Source organism: Phocoena phocoena, chromosome 10 (genome assembly GCF_963924675.1).
Source record: "Phocoena phocoena chromosome 10, mPhoPho1.1, whole genome shotgun sequence".
Lineage (NCBI taxonomy): Eukaryota > Metazoa > Chordata > Mammalia > Artiodactyla > Phocoenidae > Phocoena > Phocoena phocoena.
This window is the reverse complement of record NC_089228.1, coordinates 55,096,435-55,119,157: the sequence shown is the minus strand read 5'-3', so window position 1 is coordinate 55,119,157 and position 22,723 is coordinate 55,096,435. Positions and strand designations below refer to the sequence as shown.

At 38.7% G+C, this 22,723-nt stretch overlaps 1 protein-coding gene across 1 annotated transcript in view; it reads left to right on the top strand.

The window, feature by feature from the left end:
- The window catches only part of RBMS3 (RNA binding motif single stranded interacting protein 3), a 531,745-nt gene that overhangs the window by 119,350 nt on the left and 389,672 nt on the right, over window positions 1-22,723 (top strand). The window lies entirely within an intron of this gene.

Sequence of the window (22,723 nt, the reverse complement as noted above, 5' to 3'; positions counted from 1 at the left end):
CTGTGTCTCACAAAGTGGGCAACTAAGAAGTGGCTCAGTGAAACAAGGCCACGAGTTCACCTCCTTTTATGAAATATCTCATTTTGTAATTACATGTAAGTTCATACTCTGTAATAGGGAAAAAACAATGTAAATGTTGTCTTTCTTATAGACATGTCATAGGCGGGAGATGACCCACATCTGTTCAATGTGAGAACATGTTTTCTAAAGATTCTGTGCATCTTGAATTAGCATTAAGAGAATTTAGATGACTAATTTCAGTTTTATAGATTTTGCTGGAATGAGTTTAACCTCTTGGATCATGAAGATATTTAGCACTGGGAATTTAGAAGGATTTATTTCAAATCTTCTAGGTGGTGACAAATTAATTATACTTTAAACAAGACTTGATTATCCATCATCCTTTGAGTATGGTTCCAGGGCTTTTAGCAGTACAGTTGACATATTATTCACTCATATTATATGTCATCAGGCAAACTTGGTGAAGAATTATAACTGTAATACTTTAATTAGTTAAAAGTTTTTTGATGAGAGGGATTATTGATTCAGTGGAAGTATTTGAAGAAAAGAAAGCCCAGCACAAATCGAGAAAATAAAAATCCAGTCAACATGATGATGTATGTTGGCAGCTGATTTTATGGAAACTGCCAAACTAAATATCAAAGGTGTATTTTATTCCTATGAATGAAACCGACTGCAAATAATGAAGCAATTTAGCACACAACATACAAGATCATTTACCTAGTGATTCCCTATTAAGGACATTTCATTGTCAGACAAAGGGGTTCATACATTTTGCTAACTTTCCTTAGGGGTTTTCAGAGCAATTTCGAATTTAAGCAATAAAACACACCCTCTTTATATAGCAAAGATATTTGTTTTCTAGATGACGATGAGAATATCATGATTTTACAAGTGTCACTGAATGATTGTTTTCATCTTGACAATTTGTTCTCATGACTGTAAATGTATCACTCTGTAATCTCATTTGCTGAATCTTAAGATCAAGATCACTTCCATTAAAAGCATTTCATTGCATGACAGTGTTAAAATTCTTTGGCAATGGTTAAAGAGGAACTAAATGCCATCTCCAGTAAGTTCATTTTGCCCTTTGAATATGCAGTTCTTCTGGTTAGCTTTTTCTATCCTCTGGAGATCTCTGAAGATTCAGGATAATGGCATTTCTTCAGATCTGGAGTCCTCAGAGCTGAACTTTGACAAACCTAGTCTGTATCCTTGTTCCTTCCACAAGCTTTCCCTTGATGCACTAGGCAAAAGCATTCGTGGCCCCATAAAACAGATGCATATCTAATAAGGCATTTAGGTATAAGATTAATGGTTGATGTCGTTGCTCTTTTTTTTAAAATTTATTTCTAGTAAATGCAGTTGAATTGCAATTGAGCAAGAGGTATCCAGTGTGGTGGGTTTGGATTGCATGACTCATCTGATGAGCTGATTTAAAATCCAAAGAAGGATTCTACTGAGTTATTTCTCTTGGATTAGCAAAGTGATCTACTTCTGGTTTATACGTAGTCTACTGGTTTGACGTATCAGCAACGTTTGATTATAAACCTTTGATAATAAGCAACAAATAGTTGCTCTAATAGTTTCCAAAGTGTACTAATCTTATTCCTCTTTAATTCTCATCTGAAGTTTGGAATTACTACAGAATTAGCTAGACATAAATAGTCCTGCCAAGGAATGACCTCCGAACCTCTTAACAAGTGGGAACAAAAGACCTGAACAGTTAACATCATTGGTAGTCTCAGATTTCTTTCTGATTTGTATTACTTTCCCAAATAGAGAATATCTGCAACTGGCAATGCCACAAATCTCTTGGTAGGCATGCACACACACAGAGTAGAATCTAGGCAGTCATTATGGTAATCTCGTTAATAGGAAGTATGGCATTTAAGGGAAAGCAGTTGTGTGTGTGTATGTGTGTGTGTGTGTGTGTGTGTGTGTGTTTCAATAACCAAGTGACACTAACATTTACAATATGCTAGATTGGCATATTTAATTTTTTCAGACTAGCCACCAAAAAAAGAATCTCTTCCAGGATTACTGACTGATCATTAATATCGCTTCTCTTTACTTTTCTCAGCATTTGCACCACATGTTGTGTCAGTTTTGTTGTAGTTACATGTTCCGTTCTGATAGTCACTGATTTGGAACATATGCTGGTTTAACTGTGCCACGATCTCTGTCATATTTCACCACTGTGACCTTGCAAGGGTTTAGGAAGCCTTGGAGCTGTGTCAGAAGAGCTTCCCAGCCTCATACATTAGGGGCTGCCCAGCTGTGCTGCAGAAGTGAGCTGCATACTCCAAGCAGCCCAGAGTGTGTGAGTGATGTGCTCTCTGGCCAGGTCAATTTGTTAACCTCACTGTGATGCCACCCTGAATTACCATAGAAAGAGAGAGAAAATGAATTGTCGTGTTCTGCACCTGCCTCTCTTACCACTTAGAATGAAAAAAGCAGTTTCTCCCCTGAGTCCAGGTGCTCATCAGAAATATGAGCATTGGGCTGGACTCAAAGGTATTGGTCAGTGTATCTCAGAGATTCAGTGTGAAATGACTTTAAAAGTATTGTACCAACACTTTCACAACCTGTAGGTTCTGGAAAGAGTATTCGTCCTTGTCAGATTGGGCTACTATAACAAAAATACCATAGACTGGGTGGCTTAAACAACAGACATTTATTTCTCACATTTCTAGAGGCTATAAAGCCCAAGGTCAGGGTACTGGCGGATTTGGTGTCTGGTGAGAGAACTCTTCCTGGATTGCAGGTGGCTGTCTTCTGGTGTGTCCTCATGTGGCAGAGACAGCTGGCTCTAGCCTCTTTCTCTTCTTAAAAGGATGCTAATTCCCATCATGGGGGCTCCACCCTCATGACCTCATCGTGACCTAATTATACCCCAAAGACACTGTCTCCTAATACCATCCCATTGGGGCTTAGGGCTATCACATAGGAATTTTGGGAGGATACAAACATGCAGTCCATAACGCTAAAAGGCAGGGAAAAGGAAAATAATTCTTATTTCAAACTTGTTATAATATGTACTCCCTTTCTTGGAAATACAAGGAATGACAGCTTTCCTAAATTTTTCAAATTTATTTTTCCAAATAGATTTGGATTAGGTATTAATTTAGAAAGGTGTTTCTAGATCTTCTGCTGAGGGGAGAACAGGATAAGAGGTAAGAAAGACAAAACTGACACAGGCGGAAAGTGACAGCTTTTCTAGTAAAAAGATGATGTGTCTAGATTATTCATCACTGAATCACTATCCCTGTAACATTTGCAAATAATTTCTCTTTTTCCCAATTTGAAAATATATTTAAGTTGGCAGAATGGACCACTGGCATGTTTTCATTTCAAGTGGAATTTGAAATGGTTTATCAGGACCTTAACTTTGGCCCCAAAGGCTGTTTACTAGGTGAAATACTATTTTATTGTACTTGGAAAGAATAAGTATTTTAATAGAAGAACATTCTGGCTTCCAAATCTGACCCCTTGGCAACAGCGATTTCAAGTGTGTATGCTAGTGAATACAATGAAATCCTAAGAAGTTACCAAAATACCTTAAACTAAATTTCTTGGATGAAAGTTGTTTCCAGAAAGTCTTGTACCATCTTCTCAGGAATACTCAGGAGCCCTCATAAAAGCAAATTGTGCCTCTCACACTATGAGTTTGAATCTTTTTCTATTTTCATCTTCACATCACAAGTCATGACTGGCTGTGAACACATCGCATTGGCAAGTGTTTCAAGTCTTCTGTTTGGTTTGTGTATTTGTGTGTATGCATCAAAGTTTTACAACATTTGAAAATCAGGGGGCAGATAATTATAATATCTGTGATACTTAGGATACTTAGGATCTGTGATACTTAAGATCTATGATACTTAGGAAAATAGGCTGTACCTATGATGTTAACCCCTTATAAATGCTTGGGTGTTACTTGAGGAAGGTGAATACAGATAAACGTGAATTCATAGATAGTCAACCAGGTACTGGAGCATTTATGTTCAGTCAAGTACACGGACACATAAACTGTCTCAACCTCTGTACAATGATGTACCCAGGATTTTCCCATTAAAGATTTGAGGTGACTTGCAAAAAAAATTGCTTTACAATGAATAGAATAAACTTGAACTAGAAATAGAAAAACCAAGAGCATTGACAGGAAGTGGAAAGAAGTGTAGACTACTATTGAATGCTAAGCCGCCTGGTAACCCAAACAGAAAGGGACGCAAATAAGGGACATCCCTATCCTTATTCCAACTGAGGAAGCTCCTTGGGAGAGGCCAGAGTTTTTTCTGGCAGAAAATTCTAGAAGAAGTGTTCTTAATTTGCTTAGTGGAGCTTAGAAGCCAGCAAGTTTGAATTTGGTGGTTAAAAACAGTACTCTGGGTAGATTTATATTTCCAAATTACAAGCTTTGGGTTTTTTCAGTATTACTTTGATAAATGTCATATTAGAAAGAGGAAAATAAGTAGCAGGTGGTTCACTCTGGTCGACTTTGTCCCTGTGGTCAGTAGAGGCGCAGGCTGACCAGGAGGCAGAGCAGTTCCCGCCAACCTGGATTCGTACCCAGCTTTGTATCCTTGGTCAAGTTCTGTGACCTCTGTTACCTTCCGGGTTTTCTTCCATCTATAAAATAAAAATGTTAAATTGCATGGTTATTGAGATTCATGAGAAAATAGATCTAAAAAATCTAAGATTGCCATAGTACTGTCTCAAACATTGATGCTAAAGATAAAAGTATATATTTTCCTCATTTTTTGTGCTTTCCAACTGGTCAATAATTTTCACTTCCATAATTGAGGAGTATGTTACACAAGAAAATGAGTATCGTCACAGAAATTATAACTGACTCGGGTAGTTCTATTCGGCAGTCAATGCTATAGTTACTTGGGACTTGCAGGAAATGAATTATTATGGATACGTGGGCTTCCAAAGCTATGGGTCTACCCTTTTGGGAACAAGACATACTATTGTTTCAAACCATAAAGTTAACTATTCATAATGTAAATCTTTCTCAAATTGGATTGCTTTTTAAAAGTGAATATGCCAAATAAAAATAAACTCTCAGAGCGATTTAGAATTATTAGACTTTATTCTGCTTTAATACAAGGCTAACTCTGGGGGGCTTTGTGGTCATTGGAATGTTTGTCCTACACAAGGAGCTCCAGCCTCCTGGGCGTTTGGAATCTGTTCCTTTTACCAGCCTTGTGGCCCCTTGATCTCCTTCTAATTCATGACATCTAATCTGCTCAGGATTTGAAAATCAGATAATCAAAGCTCATTTTAACTTTGAGTAGAATAAGAATAAATAGAATCTGGTCATCTAGGTATCAAGTACCTGGGTTTTTATACATGAACTCTGTGCCTTGTCTTTTAGTTCCTTGGAGCTCCTTTTGATTTAATTGCTGGTTTACACTGTGTTCTGGAAAGTGAAATGTTACTCTGTTTTCTCCAAGTGTTATCAAAAATGACAAGACCTTGGGAATGCCACACATGCCCAAAGTTCAAAGTCATTAAAATTCTTGAATACTTGACTGTTCAGTTATATTTCCTAATGGAGAATCACAGACCTTTTCTCAGGTTTCCTTTGGAATTATTCACAAGAGGTAATTGTTTATTCCTTAAAGAGTGTGAGGGAGGGAAGCTTCATCTTCTTCTCTGTAGGTGTGGTCCAAGGTTTAGCCACACTCATCCTTCAAGCAGCCTCCCTTTGTCTCACCTGCATGCCTCTGTCTTTTTTCTTTGGGTTTCATTCACAGTGAAAAGAAAAAACATTCTAAAACAACTACTCAAGTATTTTAAATTAACTTTTAAATACCTTAAAGTTTGAGTCTTCATTTCAGCTAAATTACATTTAAATATTTCCATGTCCATAGGCCAAATTCCTAGTACATTGCAAAGGGGATATTTTTATTTCCATTATTCCTTAAAGATAAAGTGACTAGAAACAGGAATAAGTGCTTCCCACATGACAAACTGGAAGGAGAGCTTTGCTTTATACTTTCTCTGATATATATGACTACAGAATTTTCTCTTTCTTTGATTTGGTTATGTACCACCTTTATTGAAGTTCCCATTAGGCAGTTAATTTACTTCTTTTCCTTTGACTCCACTATTTGACTCTGTATTCTACACCACATTTGTTTGTTAACAATCAGTAGTTCCACCTAATCTTTCTGTTTTGTCTGTAACACGTTGAGTAGTATCTAGAATGCTTCTATCAGATCTACTAGCTGACATTTATTGTGCTCCTAATCTGCCCTGACTTCTAGGATCAAGACTTCACACACATGATCTCGTATAGCTCCATCATAACTCTTTGACACATAAAGTTATAATCCCCACTTTACAGATGAGAAAACCGAGGCTGGGGAAGTTAAGTTACTTGCCTCAGTCAGCTAGTACAGGGGTCCCCAACCCCCTGTTAGGAACCGGGCCGCGCAGCAGGAGGTGAGCGGCCGGCTAGCAAGCAAAGTTTCGTCTGTATTTACAGCCGCTCCCCGTCACTCACATTACCACCTGAGCTCCGCCTCCTGTCAGATCAGCAGCCGCGTTACTCTCATAGGAGCAGGAACCCTACTGTGAACTGCGCATGTGAGGGATCTAGGTTGCGTGCTCCTTATGAAAATCTAATGCCTGATGACCTGAGGTGGAGCTGAGGCGGTGATGCTAGCGCTGGGGAGCGGCTGCAGATACAGATTATCATTAGCAGAGAGGTTTGACTGCACAGAGACCATAATAAATCAATTGTTTGCAGACTCATATCAAAACCCTATCAATGAGTGGCAAGTGAGAACAAGCTCAGGGCTCCCACTGATTCTGCATTATGGTGAGTTGTATAATTATTTCATTATATATTACAATGTAATAATAATAGAAATAAAGTGCACAGTAAATGTAAGGCATTGAATCATCCCAAAACCATCCCCTCACCCCGGTCCATGGAAAAATTGTCTTCCATGAAACCGGTCCCTGGTGCCAAAAAGGTTGGAGACTGCTGAGCTGGTAGACCTGTGAACCAGAATTGTATGCAGGCAGGGTGGACTTTTTTTTTATTTGAAGTGTAGTTGACTTACAATGTTGTGTTAGTTGCAGGTGTACAGCAAAGTGATTCAGATATACATACCTATATATCTGGTTTTTTTTAGATTCTTTTCCCTTATAAGTTATTACAAAATATTGAATAGAGTTCCCTGTGCTATACAGTAGGTCCTTGTTGGTTATCTCTTTTATATATAGTAGTGTGTATATGTTAATCCCAAACTCCTAATTTATCCCTTCTCCTCCCTGCTTTCCCTTTTGGTAAACATAAGTTTATCTTCTATGTCTGTGGGTCTATTTCTGTTTTGTATATAAGTCCGTTTGTATCATTTTTTATTTTTAGATTCCACATATGAGCAATATCATATGATATCTGTCTTTGGCCTACTTCACTTAGTATGATAATCTCTAGGTCCATCTATGTTGCCACAAATGTCATTATTTCATTCTTTTTGATGGCTGAGTAATATTCCATTGTATATATATACACATCTTCTTTATCCATACCTCTGTTGATGGATATTTAGGTTCCTTCCATGTCTTGGCTGTTGTAAATAGTGCTGCTGTGAACACTGGGGGACATGTATCTTTTGAGTTACGGTTTTCTTCAGGTATGCCCAGGAGTGGGATTGCTGGATCATATGGTAGCTCAATTTTTATTTTTTTGAGGAACCTCCATGTACTGTTCTCCATAGTGGCTACACCAGTTTACATTCCCACCAACAGCACTCTTCATGGCAGTACACTTACACAGGGCCATGGTCTGGGTTGATGCCTGGGAGCAGAAAACTTCTATCCACACCCATAATATTTCTTTCAGAAGCAGTAGAGATGCAGACTTGGGCTCATCTCCATTTGCCATAGAGATCAATTTCTTCACAATCTGTGAAGTTTCTCGGAAGTGTTTCCCTACTATGCCAAATTGCATTATTACTCTAATGCACATTCCAGCAACTGATCTCCCCTCATTTGCCTGCTCTTGCCCATGATCTCAGGGAAACAAGCTGGGAAACAGATAGAAAACTACATAGTTTTGTGCTTGCAGGGACATGAACATTGCCTGACCAAGTTTATCCCCATGTTTACCTCCAAGTTTACCTGTACTTGCTTTAAGTGGGTGGGCTTAAATTTCATACTGCTAAGCACTAAATGAATATAAAATGTGGCTTTAAGTACCACCCAAATGTGAAAAACTTACAAAAATGTATTCTCAGCTCAGATCCCTAAAAGTGCAGCCTCACCTAGCCAACTGCCTGTCACTTACTCTAATAAGTAGGTGGTATTCTTTGCCCCAAATCAGGAATTAACATACCCGATTTTTACATGGCAAGAGAGGTGACAGTTTTCTCCCTGGTAACCACTCTGTTCCCTCTAATAAGTGTTGAGCCATTTCTAGGTTGGCTGACAGTTAGTTGTAATGTTTGAATAATTCTCTCTTCCTCTTATTTTACCATTCCTGAGGGGCATTTATGTCAAAGACTAGCTTCTTTTCTTGCCTTTTATAAAAAGATCAGAGAATCTCTTAAGTCGTGTATAAAATACCATTCACCATCTTTGGTAAAGGTAAAATTTAATAATAAGAATTTTCAGAAGCAATAAAAATATTTTTAAATGATTCAAGTTTAAGAAAAATGATAAAGCTTCAGTATGGTCATGGTGAGAAAGAATCCTCTGGGCAATATCCCCCCTCTGGGTGTTGGAGAGTTTCTGAGGTAATCCACCACGTGGCAGGAGGGGAACAAACAGGTTTAAAACCACGTTTTTTTCCTGGATCTCTGAGAGGCGTGTCTGTCAAGCCCTGGATTAGAGCTGAGTGTTACTATCAAAAGATAAACCAAAGTCCTGCTGCAGGTACTAGGCAAAAGTTGACATTTTCTGAACTCAGTTTGAAGTAAAAACAGAAAAGAAAACTATGAAGCAATATAAAAGGGCTAACAAAATCCACAATCCTTAAACAGCTTAGAATGTCTTTTGGAAAAAAATCGCATATGATATGACAATTTATATTTATCAAAGAAGTAAAAGGACCCTAACTTAGTTAGATCTCTGCCTTGTCACAGAAAATGCTGCTATGCATTACTTCAGACGTGTTCTTTCTTTCATTCTCCCTTCCCTTCCCTCCCTCCCTCCCTCCCTCCCTCCCTCCCTCCCTCCCTCCCTCCCTCCCTTCCTTCCTTCCTTCCTTCCTTCCTTCCTTTCGTATAAGTATGTCCCATGCAATACTTGGCACATAGTTACACTAAAAAGTATTTTCTTTTTATCTGAAGTTCAACATTTTAGAAAAAAATTAGTACAATAGTATATGTTTTCAGTATCCAAACAGAAATAGCATAATAGTATAATAACTTAGCATATAGTGTATAACATCTTTTGTATAGTATTATAGTACTATGGATGTATAGAGTAGATAATTTATAGTATAATATTCAATAGAATAATAATTTTGTATAATAATTTTAGTATAAGTATGTCCCATGCAATATTTGGGACATACTTACATGAAAAATTGTTAACAATTTTTCTGAAATTTAAGTTTAAATGAGAGTCCTGTACATTATCTGGCAACCCTGCACATTTCAGCAAATGCCATCCAAGGTGATAGCAGCCAGGAGAAGAAATAAATGGAGGGCATCCCTGGAGCTTTATCTTCTTGGCCTGGAAGTAACACACATCATTTCTGCTCACAGTCTATTGGCCAGAACCCATCACATGGTGTCAGTTGACTGCAGTGGAGACTGGGAGTCGAGGATGGCTCATGGATAATTGATGACCACTAAGAGCTCTGTTGTATTCACCCAATGATACTTGTGCATCAGTGATGCCAAAAGGATGATTACATAGCAGTAGAGGGCTCTGGAAATACTATGGGCAGTTAACGGAATGAACAATCTCTTTTACCTGGGAGTGCCATGTTGGAGATGGAATCTAACCTGAGTCTTGATGGGCACATAGAGAGAAGTAAAAGGGCATTTTATGAGCAAAACAGCATAAACATTACCATGGAGGTAAGAAAGCCAGAGCATAAAGGAGATGAAGTTGACATTGTTCTACTGGTCACACTTTGATTAGCATATAGATCTCTCAAGTTTGTCCATCATCCCTAGTCTTACCTTATTAAAAAGAGGATTTAATTTTAAATTGATATATGATATCCTATGAAGATGATCAGAAAAACTGGACAGAAAGAGGGATGTGGATTATGGGCACATTTGCTTAGAGAGTGGCCCTATATAACAAATAAAATTAGATGGTAAACCCTCAAATTACGTGATTAGCTTACAGTTCTGTCTATAAGAACAAGAGAAGATCTTGTCATATTAAGAAATCTAAAGCTTCTGGAAGTTTTGGATAGATGCTTTAAAAATCATAAAGATTTTTATCTTTATGATAAAAAATAAGCTCTTTGCTTCTGGAAAAGACAGAAAGGTTTTGATTCCCATTCACTATTGCACACTCAGTACTTAAAACTGTTAGTTTGCTTTAATGAGATATATTTGCAATATCCTCAAATAAAAAATTGTTCAAGTCCATAAAGAAAAAAAAATGAAACACTGTATGACAGATTTGCTTCTAGCTTTGGAAGCCAAATTGTAATAGTGAGTATATTTCAGGGGTAAATTTTTGAGATTCTGAATATCAGAACTGAAAATCAAAATCTTGACACAGCACACCATGGCTTTGGGGAAGGAAAGGAATGTTTACTCTTGCTAAGGTTAGTGGACAAGTCTGGTCAGAACATCATGAGAAAGCATACTTCTCTACTCAGGACCATGTTATCTCAATGTTTCACATTCCTGTCCTTTTTGGAAGCTAGAATTATTATTCCAAAGTCTCAAGAGGTTTGCTGTAAACTCTAAATTGCTCTACTCACCCTTCCTAACTAGGCATCCATAGTCAGGGCATGCATTAAAAAAAAAAAAGACATATGTTAATGAAAAGATTTGTACTCTAGAATCTTCCTTGCAGCATGACTCTGAAAATGGCCCGGTCTTCTTTTTACCTAATTTTTGCAATCCCTGAAGCCAGCAGAGGAACTGTTTTATTTCTTTTTAAAGCATACCAAGAATAAAGTCAGCTGGTAATAAAATGCAACAATAGTCATCTCTAAGCAAAAAGTGAATAGCAGTAGTGTTGTTCTAATGGTTTTGCTTTGAATCTTTCCTCCCTTACAATTTTTATTCTATATTGTCTGAAGAAAAGAATAAAAAATCCCACTGCTCAACATCTCAGAGCTGAAGGATCTTGTTTATTTCTAGGTGGTCGTGACACCAAATGGGAAAGGGAAATCTATGATTTCTTTTGCGTGTTCAGTTTCTTAGGGCACCACGCTCAATGCATAGCACAGGGTAGAAGCTCAAGCTTACATGCCCGAGTTCTTCCACTAACTAGCTCTTAGGCAGGTAAACTCACAATTCTAGGACTCACTTTCTCATCTGCAAATAGGTCTGATAGGGAATAGGATCAGCCTCCTAGGGTTATTGTGGGCATTTAATATGTTAATATCTGTGAAATGTGTGGCACTCACTGTGCCTTGCTTGTAGGTTCTTAGAAAATATGAAAGAATATTGCTTTTATTTACAAAAGACTAAAGAACATCTCACAGAATATATTTTGTTTATATCTGACTATTCCCAGTGTTCTAGGTTTTAGGCTGATTTAATGACAAAGGCAGGCCAAGTTTCCTGGGAAAGAGGTTATGAGGTGGAGATTTGCAGGCATAAGGTTGTTAGGGGGTGGCCTGGGGATCAGTGATAGTGGGGAGTGAAGGAAGCAGGAACAGGCAGAAGAGCAGGTCACAGGACCTGGCCAGCACCTGGGTCTCAGGGAAGTAAGTTCTAGAGCTGGAATGGTCCTCCAGGTTGTCCCAGTTTGCAGAGAGGGGACCAGGCCCTTGCTGAGGAGTCCTTGAATGCAGACCTGCTCTGCGAGGGAGGGGACATGACCTCATCTCGAGCCAGGTGGCTCTTTTGGCCTGAGAGTGACTCACCTGGTAGCTGGCAGTCACCAAAAGAGGGGGGCCCCCACAGTCTTGAAGCACCATCAAGTGACCACTACAGCCACCATGTGTGCATTGTAATATTCATATTTTCATGTCACCAGTGTCTTAATTTGCTTGAATATAGATCTTGCATGCTCAGATTGAGAATAATGGAAAGTAATTTTCGAATACCAAATAACTAACTAATTTAATGAAAAATAACATTTCCCCCCAGGCACTTGTTTCTTTATAACCTGAAAATTCACCCTGTGAATTCCGATGTTTCAACTTGTCATCTTGTTATAGTATAGATACAGTTGAGTTTGTAAGTAATGTTTGAACATTTTAGAATTATTATAATCTTCTTGCAAGCCTAGTTCACTATGCGCTTTTTGTTTTCATTTCCATGGCCTTAATTGCATTATAAGAAAAATGAAGGAGATTTTAAATGTACCCATCATTATTCCATACTAAGAATATCAGCTGTATTTATTTTTTTCAAATTGCCATATTACCCTTCCTAATATGCAAATGTATTTTACATCAGCCTATTTATGGTAGGTCTATATTTTTCATTATCTTTTTTTCTTTAACTTAACATTGCATTATAAATATCTTCATGTAGCTACTCATTTTCACAATTATACTGTAATAGAAACAGGTTTCTAATGCGAAACCATACTGTAGGTTTAGTAATGAGAAGTACATAGTAATGAGAAACGCTATACTGTAAGTCGCTGTATTGTAAATTGTTTGGCTTTCAGCTTTATTCCAGGTTTTCCCTTTCAAATCATTCTATAAATTATAAAATTCTGAACTTAGCAAATCATTTCAATTAAGTAAACAGTCACAGTCGATGCTGACTTGTGTTAAAGGGCAGTTATAACAATGATGATACTCAATCTGCACCTGGAAACAGTTTAGGGCTGAAAGTGTGGTCCAGTCATATAAAGGAGTAGGCACAGAATAAAACGTACATAGCCAGTGACGCAGTGGAGAAGAGACAGGAGTGATGATTTCTAACTGTGTAGGAGGGAAAGATTCATAGAAGAGGAGGATTTTAAGCTAGGCTTTGCAGGAAAAGTAAAATTTAGACAAGGGGAAAAAATGATTAGGATGTTTTAAGTTAAAAGAAAAGTAACAGCGAAGGAAAGATGTGAAAGTAATGTATGAATATAAGGAACTGTGAGTCATCTGGGATGGTGAGTTTTAAAAGATGAAAATGTGGGGCTTCCCTGGTGGCGCAGTGGTTGAGAGTCTGCCTGCTGATGCAGGGGACATGGGTTTGTGCCCCGGTCCGGGAAGATCCCGCATGCCGCGGAGTGGCTGGGCCCGTGAGCCATGGCCACTGAGCCTGCGCGTCCGGAGCCTGCAGGGTGGCATCTCAAAGCTCTGGATTTTTCACAGAAGTGAGAATGTCCCCAAAACTCAGGAAATTAATATAAAATATTTCAAGGTATTCTAATTCCTCCTAACCCCCAAAGAGCCAGATGACTTGGCCTGTGTATTGTTTTATTTGAGTTTGGATTTTGCTTCCCTGTGTGTAGACTGAGGAGAAAATATGGGAGAACAGAGTGATCCATTGTCTCTTCAAGAGTCAGGATGAAGCATCATTTAGAAAGTCCATCTCATCTCCTCTGTGGAATGGTACTTGGTGAGAACTTCAGTGCTCTCTTCATATTGCTAATATGACAGCCTATAATCACCTAATGTGATGCCCTATTCACAACCCGGCTGAGAACTCAAGTTTAAGGTTTGAGGTGAATTCAGCTCTGACTACCCCTTTTCCACAAAGTAGGCTCTCAAGTCATATTTGTTGGGTGAATGTACAGTTTTAAATAGATCTTGATCTTTATTCTAACAGTCCCAGCCCTAACAGCCTGGAAGATGATTATATATTCATGAATTATGAATGAATGAAGGAAAGAAAAAATGCAAGAAGTTAGTTAACTTTCCTTGAATTAGTGCAATATCGTCCCACCTGGGATGTGAGTCTCCTGTCAACATCTCCCACTAGTTCTTACTTCCTGTTAGCACCATGTTCCTGGAATACATGACTCTAAATGATCTTTTCCTTCACATTTTCATCTTTTTTTTTTTTTTTTTTTTTTTGCGGTACGCGGGCCTCTCACTGTTGTGGCCTCTTCCGTTGCGGAGCGCAGGCTCAGTGGCCATGGCTCACAGGCCTAGCCGCTCCACAGCATGTGGGATCTTCCCGGACCGGGGCACGAACCCGTGTCCCCTGCATCGGCAGGCGGACTCTCAACCACTGCGCCACCAGGGAAGCCCACCACCCTGCATTTTAACCCTGCTGTTGCACACAGCAGGAAGGATTTGGTCCTTCCCCGCCCCTCCCCACTGCGGGTTGCCCTCAACCTTGCTCTCAATCAGGCACACACCGTGATACCAGGCTGTGGTTACTGCATCACTTAGATTTCATACTCACAGATGAGCCACTGCTCTAAAGAAAAGTGCTTTGTTTACAAGGACAAGACATATTTTCCAAAACCTTTTTCAGAGCTAATGTAATCATAGTAATTAAGTCTTATTTATACATTACCTATTATGGCTCCATCGAGTGCTTGATTAAAATATAAGAAAGATAAAACCAGATTACACTTGAAATGTATCATTTGTGAAAACATGTTGAAAGTCATTACTTACATTAGAGATTTCCAAATAGGCATTTTATGATTCTTCCACAATCAGAAGTTGTCTGTCAGCTAATATAAACTTAAATCAAGAAAAAGCTTATCACCAGGTAAAAGATCTGCTTTCAGAGGACAAAATTATATCTCAGGTACCATCCTTTAATCAATGAACTGTTGCTTGATGGTTTGAGGCAGGAGCTAGCAACCTTTAGGTTGGTATGGTTAGCTTCCTATATCCCTGGTGGGGTGGGGTGGGTGTAGGTAAGGAGCAAATTGAAATTGGCAAAGTGTTTAGACAGGACACTGTCAGTGCTTGGCCCATCCCCCTGGCTCCCTTTTCTCTGTTCTCACACCTCTCCCCAGACTTGGGTGTGCTTATTTCCAACTGCTAGTGTCTCTGACTCTCCTCGCTGCTGTGACCCTGAGGCTACTCGAGCTGCTTTGCCTGCAGGTGCACAAGCCAAGTGCCTGGACATCTGAGAGGCCCCCTTCCCCACCAGGGGCTCATACCCAATGCCTATCTGCTGTCTGAATATGAAAGCCCAGCTCCCTTGGCTTGGGTTAGGACAACTCCGAGGTATAACTTAGCTCCAGAAATCCCCTGCAGGGTTAGGCTGATGTTACCTTTCATAAAACTTTGTCTGAAATCGTATACTGGCTCGGTTTCGTCTCCTTTGTCTGCTTCTATCACTCCCAAACAGGATTGCCTGGGAGTGCTTCCTTAATAAACAGCTTTCCTATAAAGATTCGTCCTAGAGTATACTTCTAGGGAAGTTGAAGATAGTGCTTCTGTATAAAGCATCTCTTTCCTATAGTCCACCTTTTAGAGATGTATTCTGGGTTAATACATCCTCTCAGTTGTACATATAACCCTGACAAAGTTAAGTATAATGAAACAGAGCATTCCCTATCATCTGAAATGGTGTATAGATTCAGTAACCAGGATTTACAGAAATAAAAAAAAAAAAAGTTGCCTGTGTGGAATTTGCTTTTTGTGGTACCCAAGGCACTGTGGCTATTTCTACCAACCTTGTTCTTTCTACATCCAAACAATGGTTGTAATTGCAAAATGCAGAAAGAGCTGCTGAGACCAAGCTCTGGCTGGAAGCCAGTTCCCATAAGTAGGATGCTGTAGGTAGGAAGAAGAAAGGGAGCAGTCGTACAAGGCATCCTGGGAACTAAAGATTTTAGTGTGTTTGATGAGTTCAGAGACCCTGATGAACAGCAGAGGGTGGATGAGCCCACCTCTGCCCAGGACACCTACACAGACTGACTGTTAGACACCAGGGTTGTCCAGCTGGAGTCCAACTACAGATCTGATTGGGATTTTAACCCAGATATTTTAAAAATAACCATGAAGCAAGGGAAATCCACTAACTCTATTTATAAACACAAAATGTGGGTAATTGTCTCCTTCTTTTGGGTCAGTAGCAAAAATGTAACCTACAAGAATGATCCTGTGGCAGAAATGACCCTGAAAACCAGAGGAAGAGCAGACCTCTGAGCACCGTTTATAACAGGAACCAGAAAAACTTCAGAAGACTATTTGTCTTACTTAATCTGATTTCAGAAGACATCGCCTTTGGTAAACAGGAAAAGAAAGCCACAAAATAGAATAAGCTGAGATGAAGGGACAACAGGATGAAATGAAGAGAGGACAGGATGTGAGGGCAATGAAACAAGCCGGGATGGGATGGGAGTCTGGTGAGATGAAGGAGGAGCACGTGGAGGCCAGAACAAGAACTTCAAAATTAAAACCACGCTGGAGTCGGCGCTCCACACACACGGAGCCCATCACAGCATAGAGAAGAACGGAAGAAAATGATATTAGATGAAGTGAAAGTTATACAGGATAAAGGAGAAGATACAAACTCAGAATAAGTGTTCTGGAAGCAAACTAGATTATTTGGAAAAGTCACAATTAAAGGACCCTCCTCAAAGCTGGGGGGTTGGGAGGAAAGGGGGTGGCTAGAGATGCAGATGACAGAAGTTTGCCATAATCCAGGCAAAATTTAAATAATTAGACACGTATCCTGATATATTTTTATTTATTTTTATTTTCCATTATGGTTTATTACAGGATATTGAATATAGTTCCTTGTGCTCTACAGTAGGACCTTGTTGTTTATCCATCCTATGTACAATAGTTTGCCTCTGCTAATCCCAAATTCCTACTCTTTCCCTCACCCACCCTCCTCCCCCTTCTACTATATTTTTAAATTACAAAGAGAAAAACTGACAAACAACCAGAAGAAAAATGCAGGTTATCTCTAAAGGAATTTATTAATATTAGTTTGGCCCCATAGAGTTATTTGCCTCACAAAATTTCAAAGGATGATGAAGCAAATTTAGGGAAGCTGTCCTTTAATTCACTTATTTAGAAAATAGTATGCTCCTACTATGTGTCTAGCGTTGTGTTAGATACTGAAAATAAAATTTATGTTTATAACCTGAAATGATGATCCTTGTATAGAATTAAAAATAATTGATCATCACAATTACATTCAAAGGCTTATGTAAAGCTATAATCTTCAAAGTGATTTATACACTGAGCTCTCCCCCTGGAGTTTCTGATTCAGTAGGTCACAGGTAAGTCCCAATAATTTGCATTTCTAAGAAGTTCCTACTAGATGCTGATGTACCTGGTCCAGGAACCACACGTCAAGAACCACTGATTTATATTAACTGGAATTTGGGAAGGAAAAGAACAAAAATGTTCAGCTGCCTTGGAATGATTACATAGCTGTAGCTGCTGAAATAGTTTTTGAAGATTATTCAATGCTGTAGAAAAATCCCGACATTACAGTTCTGCATAAAGTCAGCATAAAAATTGCATATACCATGTTCTTTATATAAAGGATACAGTTAAAATGGAAGAGGTAGGTGTCAAACAGATTGTCAGGAATTTCAAAACTAGTTAATAGAGATTCTCTCTAGGCCATGTCCTTAATGGTTAATTTTTATTTTCATCTTTATAGCTTTCTGTATTTTCTAAATGAATATACATTAATTTTATGTTGAGAAAAAGGAAAATAACTCCCCCCAAAGTCCTAGTTCAAATGTTGACTTCTTGGTAAAGCTCCCACCAGCCCTCATCTGAATGCCATCTGTGAATTCTCCTGTCAGCACCTCCTGAAAGCATTCATCACCTTTTATGTCATTCATTAAAAACTGGCTATGCACATTAGCATTTTTAAAGGCTCTGAAATGTCTCAATGTTTAAAAAAACCCTTAATATCATTTACTTCAGGATTTTCCAAACATATTTGTCCATAGAGCAGTGCAGAACATCTATTACCGTTCTCAAGAATAAATGGTCCACACAGTGGCATTAGCAACTCTTTGACATTTATTGAATAAATGGATGAAATCAATGAATCAATGAATTATTGGCTAATATGTTACTTATTAATATTTTTCCAAGGGGTGAACCTAAACTCAGAGTGTTCTTTCAAAGGCCATTAGCATTTTAATTTATATGTACTTAAACTTCAAATTCTCTAGGTACTTAACTCAACAAACTTTATAAATTGCCTAATGGGTGCAAGGCACCCTATGACATGCAAAGGTATATTTTACATGGTCAGATCTCAGCCCAGTATTAATTCACTATTTCTTCACATATCCCAGCCTTCAAAAATATTTAAGTCACTTTTCATAGTTGATTGTATATCTACATGATTATTATTTAAATTTAATCAACAGTGAGAATTTCATTCAATATGAGTTAAAACGACAATGGGAGAATCCAAGCATCCTCTCAAAGAAAAGTACAAATACCAGATGGAGTTTCCTGCTTTTTGAAAGTGGATGACACTGTCTTTCCAAACAAATATCGTATGCCAAAAATAAGAACCCATCTGTATTTTATAATTAATTATTTTCTGTGCCTAAGAATTTTTTTTCTTCTGCAATGGCTACATTCCATCCTATTAGTACCTTAGATTATGGGATTATTTACAGCTCTTTATGTTTTGCAATTATATGAGTTATATAAAAATATGCAAAAATGTTTGGAAATACTTGGTAACTTAGCAATGAAAACAGTATGAAATGTACTCACGTATAAACAGTAAGCTTCCCAGCACACATACACATATCACCAAAAACAAAAAGTGGAAACAAAAATATCTGAAAGAAGGGAAAAATCAGTCATAAAATTTAAATTTGTTATTTTCATGTGAGGATTGCAGAATGCTTTCCCTCAATGCTGCATATATGGCAAGTGCCCCAGAATAGTTTGTTCATGCTCAGAATTAAAAGATGTTGTGATTTTGAAAGGGAAAGAGAGAGAATCTGGGGGGGGTGACTGGAATTAAAGATGGCATTTTAATATATATATATATATATATATATATATATATATATATATATATATATTTAATGTATCTATTCCATAACATGGGAAAACCCAAATGAACTTTTTTGGCCAACCCTATTTAAAATGTCTTAGTGAGTACAAACACTTCCCCGATAATGAGATGAGGAAAACCAAATATTTTAATATGGAATGCCATGCTTAAAACAATCAGACACTTTTAAAACGTGACTGTCTTCCTTTAATAAATGTAAAAAAGAAAACATAGCCCCAGTAGGTTTAGAGTGAAGATCAAGATCACTCAGTGAATTAGAAGAGAAGAGAGTACAGTTGAGCCGTCTGCTCATGTGCATAAATACTGGTCTCGATATGTTGATATGTCAACACAAGCATCACTGTGACTCATCCTTGGGCCACACCTCTTTGTAGTTGAGAAAGTCATTAAAAATATGGCTTTTAATCAACAACATTTGAGGTCTTTACTGACAAAAATAATAATTGATTGCTTATTTTAACAACATGTCAGACACTATTTTAGGTGACTGACATATATTAATTCATTTAATCTCCACAACAGTGTAGTGAATTGTAGATAGGTACTGTGATTATCTTCATTTTCTGATGAGGAAATGGAGATTCAGAGATTGATAATGAGGATTTGACGCCACACCTTCTGGACTGAGTGCCAGTGCTTAACTGGGCTGCTCTGCTGGTTGTTTCTCAAACAGTGATGTATATGTATTTGGGCAAGAAATTGAAATCCACGAATACTATTGCTACAAAATAGATTGACCCAGTGCATGGGGAGGATGGTGTATTATCAACTGATAATAAAGAGAAGTCTGTGTAAAGTTCCTTTTCTTCTTGAACATGATTCAGTTATTCTTGATTTTATGAGCTGGAGGCATTTGAATATCAGAAATCCAACTTTTGGACTAATTTTTGTTTGTTGGCATCAGCCAGGAGTGTTCCAGGCAAGACATGGAAGTACAGTAAGTGGAAGGAAGTGTGGCTAGATGGGCAACGTGGAAAATGGATGCAATCGTGACCAAACTAAAGAAGCTGGCAGTTAACTGTTTTCACACAAATCCAGTGCTGCCCAATCTTCTGATTATTAAAGAGAAGCTGAAAAATCTGATTCTTATCTGAAATAACTCAAATTGGAAAGCACACTGCAATGAACTAAATGAATTTTAAAAAAACATTAGAAACAGAGCAGCTCAAAGAAATCACTTCCCTGGACTGGCACTAGTCAGTACGGAGGAAGTTGTGATGTCGATTGTGGAGCCAAGTGTGTGAAGTGCTGACTTGTTCCCTGTGGGGATGTTCCAGAAGCTTGCCTGAACCACTTCTCTGTCCCTCTCCACACAACCAAGGAACTATTTTCCCCATTCAATCTATCTTATACTACTTGGTGTAAGGTTGCTTTGGGTACAGAATTTCACATATGATGTTAGAACTTTCAATGCAAGGAGGGTCTTTCTGCATCCCTCTTTCTCCATAGATTTTACTTTGTAAAAATATTCCAGCTCAGCTCTATCCTCTGCTAACCCATGCTCCCCCATCATGAGCATGGGCCACCTTTGAATAAAACACCAAATCATTTTCTAGGGAAAATCATCCCATGTTACAAATAGCGTTCCTTCAGGGAAGCCACTCTTGAGATTTCTACAACTTACCTAGATAGTTTCACTTGTGATTTGGGCTTAAAGATGTGCCTTAAAGAACTGCAGGATGGAGACATTTCTTGAAGAAAAACGTAGAAGAGAGGGAGAAAAAAGAGTCAGAAGAAACAAATCAAGGGGTTCTTAATGTTGTTGATTTTACAGTTTGATCCAAGAGAGAGAGTACAGCACCAGGTCTCCTATAGGAGGTGATCAGATAAACCTCTAGAAGAGCAGATCCTTGTAGAGGACCCCCTTTTTCCATTAATAATCTCTCCTCTTTCCCATTCCTGAAAGGCTTCATGGAAATGAACCTACAGGTCTACAGGAAGGAATGCTGTCTATTTGTACATCTGAGCCAGGACTATGCCTGCTACTTTGAAAGATGTAGAGGAGGAAAGAGACATATCAAACGATAAAATGCCCTCTTAAAACTCTCCGGGATTCCATGCTTTAACCTACTGCCAATTATCCAGAATGCCTGGTGACCATCCTGTGTCTGTCTCTTTTACCCTTTCGACGGTCATTCATTAGTTCATTTATGCAATCGATGTTTCTCGAGTGACTGTCACATCCCTGCAGGGGTGAGGATATTGTAGGAAATCCACACCTAGCTGAACCCTCAGCCAGGATATATCAGTAGGAAATTCTCCCATCTTTAATCTTCATTACTACAGGGGGAGCCTCTGGCACAATTACACAAGAAAAAAATATTTTAATGTCATATTTTCACTCATTTTTTTCAATTTATATATATATTATCGAAGTATAGTTGGTTTACAATGTTGTGTTAGTTTCAGGTGTATAGCAAAGTGTTTCAGTTATACATATGTGCATATCTATTCTTCTTCAGATTATTTTCCCTTATAGGTTATTACAAAATATTGAGTGTAGTTCCCTGTGCTGTACAGTAGGTCCTTTTTACATATAGCAGTGTGTATTTGTTAATCCCAAACTAGACATTCTTGACCAATGGATGAATTTTTTAAAAAATCCTTGAATATGTCATGTATAAGTATTATAATTGAAGCACATTTCCTATAAAATGTTTCTGACTTTATGGTTGTTACTTAAAAAAAATATATCTATTACACAGAAGCCCTGCTGCACAACTTCAGGCTTCTTATGCAACTCATTTATGTGACAATAAGAACATTTCTGCTCACCGAGACTAGGTCACCTCGTGTGCAAAATAGGAGCCGTAATACTGAACTTAGAAAGTGTTGGGAGATTTTCCTGAGGTAAACTGTGAAAAAAAACTTAACGCTGGGCTTCCCTGGTTGAGAGTCCACCTGCCGATGCAGGGGACGCAGGTTCGTGCCCCGGTCCGGGAGGGTCCCACATGCCGCGGGGCGGCTGTGCCCGTGGGCCATGGCCACTGAGCTTGCGCGTCCGGAGCCTGTGCTCCGTGGCAGGAGAGGCCACAGCAGTGGGAGGCCCACGTACCGCAAAACAAACAAACAAACACACAAAAAACTTAATGCTGTACACAGCACAGAGTATGCAGTTTTTCTTTTTATTATTATGTAAATTTGATATGTATATTTTGGACATTGTAGTGTTTCTTTAATTCAGGAGGTTTAAACCACCCTCCAGAACTTGCCAGAGGAAAGAGGTGGACCACTGATCTTGGAGGTCTGTGGGATGTGGCAGCTTGAAACAGAACCTTAGTCCTTGTCTTCTTTCACGAAAGAATTCAGCAAAGAGACAGAGAGTATGAAGCAAATAAAGCATTTATTAGAGGCAAGGCCCTCATGGAAGAACACATGGACAGACTCAGAGTGAGTCGCTCCAATAAGGGTGGCTAAAGTTTTCTGGGTGCCCTCTGGCCAGTCATCCTGCTTGTGCCCACATTTGGTCTGACGCAGGGCCCTCTCCCGTGTGCAGGTGCATCTTTCAGCCAAGATGGATTCCAGCACAAGGGTCTCTGGGAGGTTGGGAGGACATATTAGGGGCTGGTGCTGAACCCCCAGGATCTCTTTTGTACATGTGTGGTCTGGGAGGTCTCCTTGACCACAAGAATGAGAAAAATGTGGTCTCCCTTATC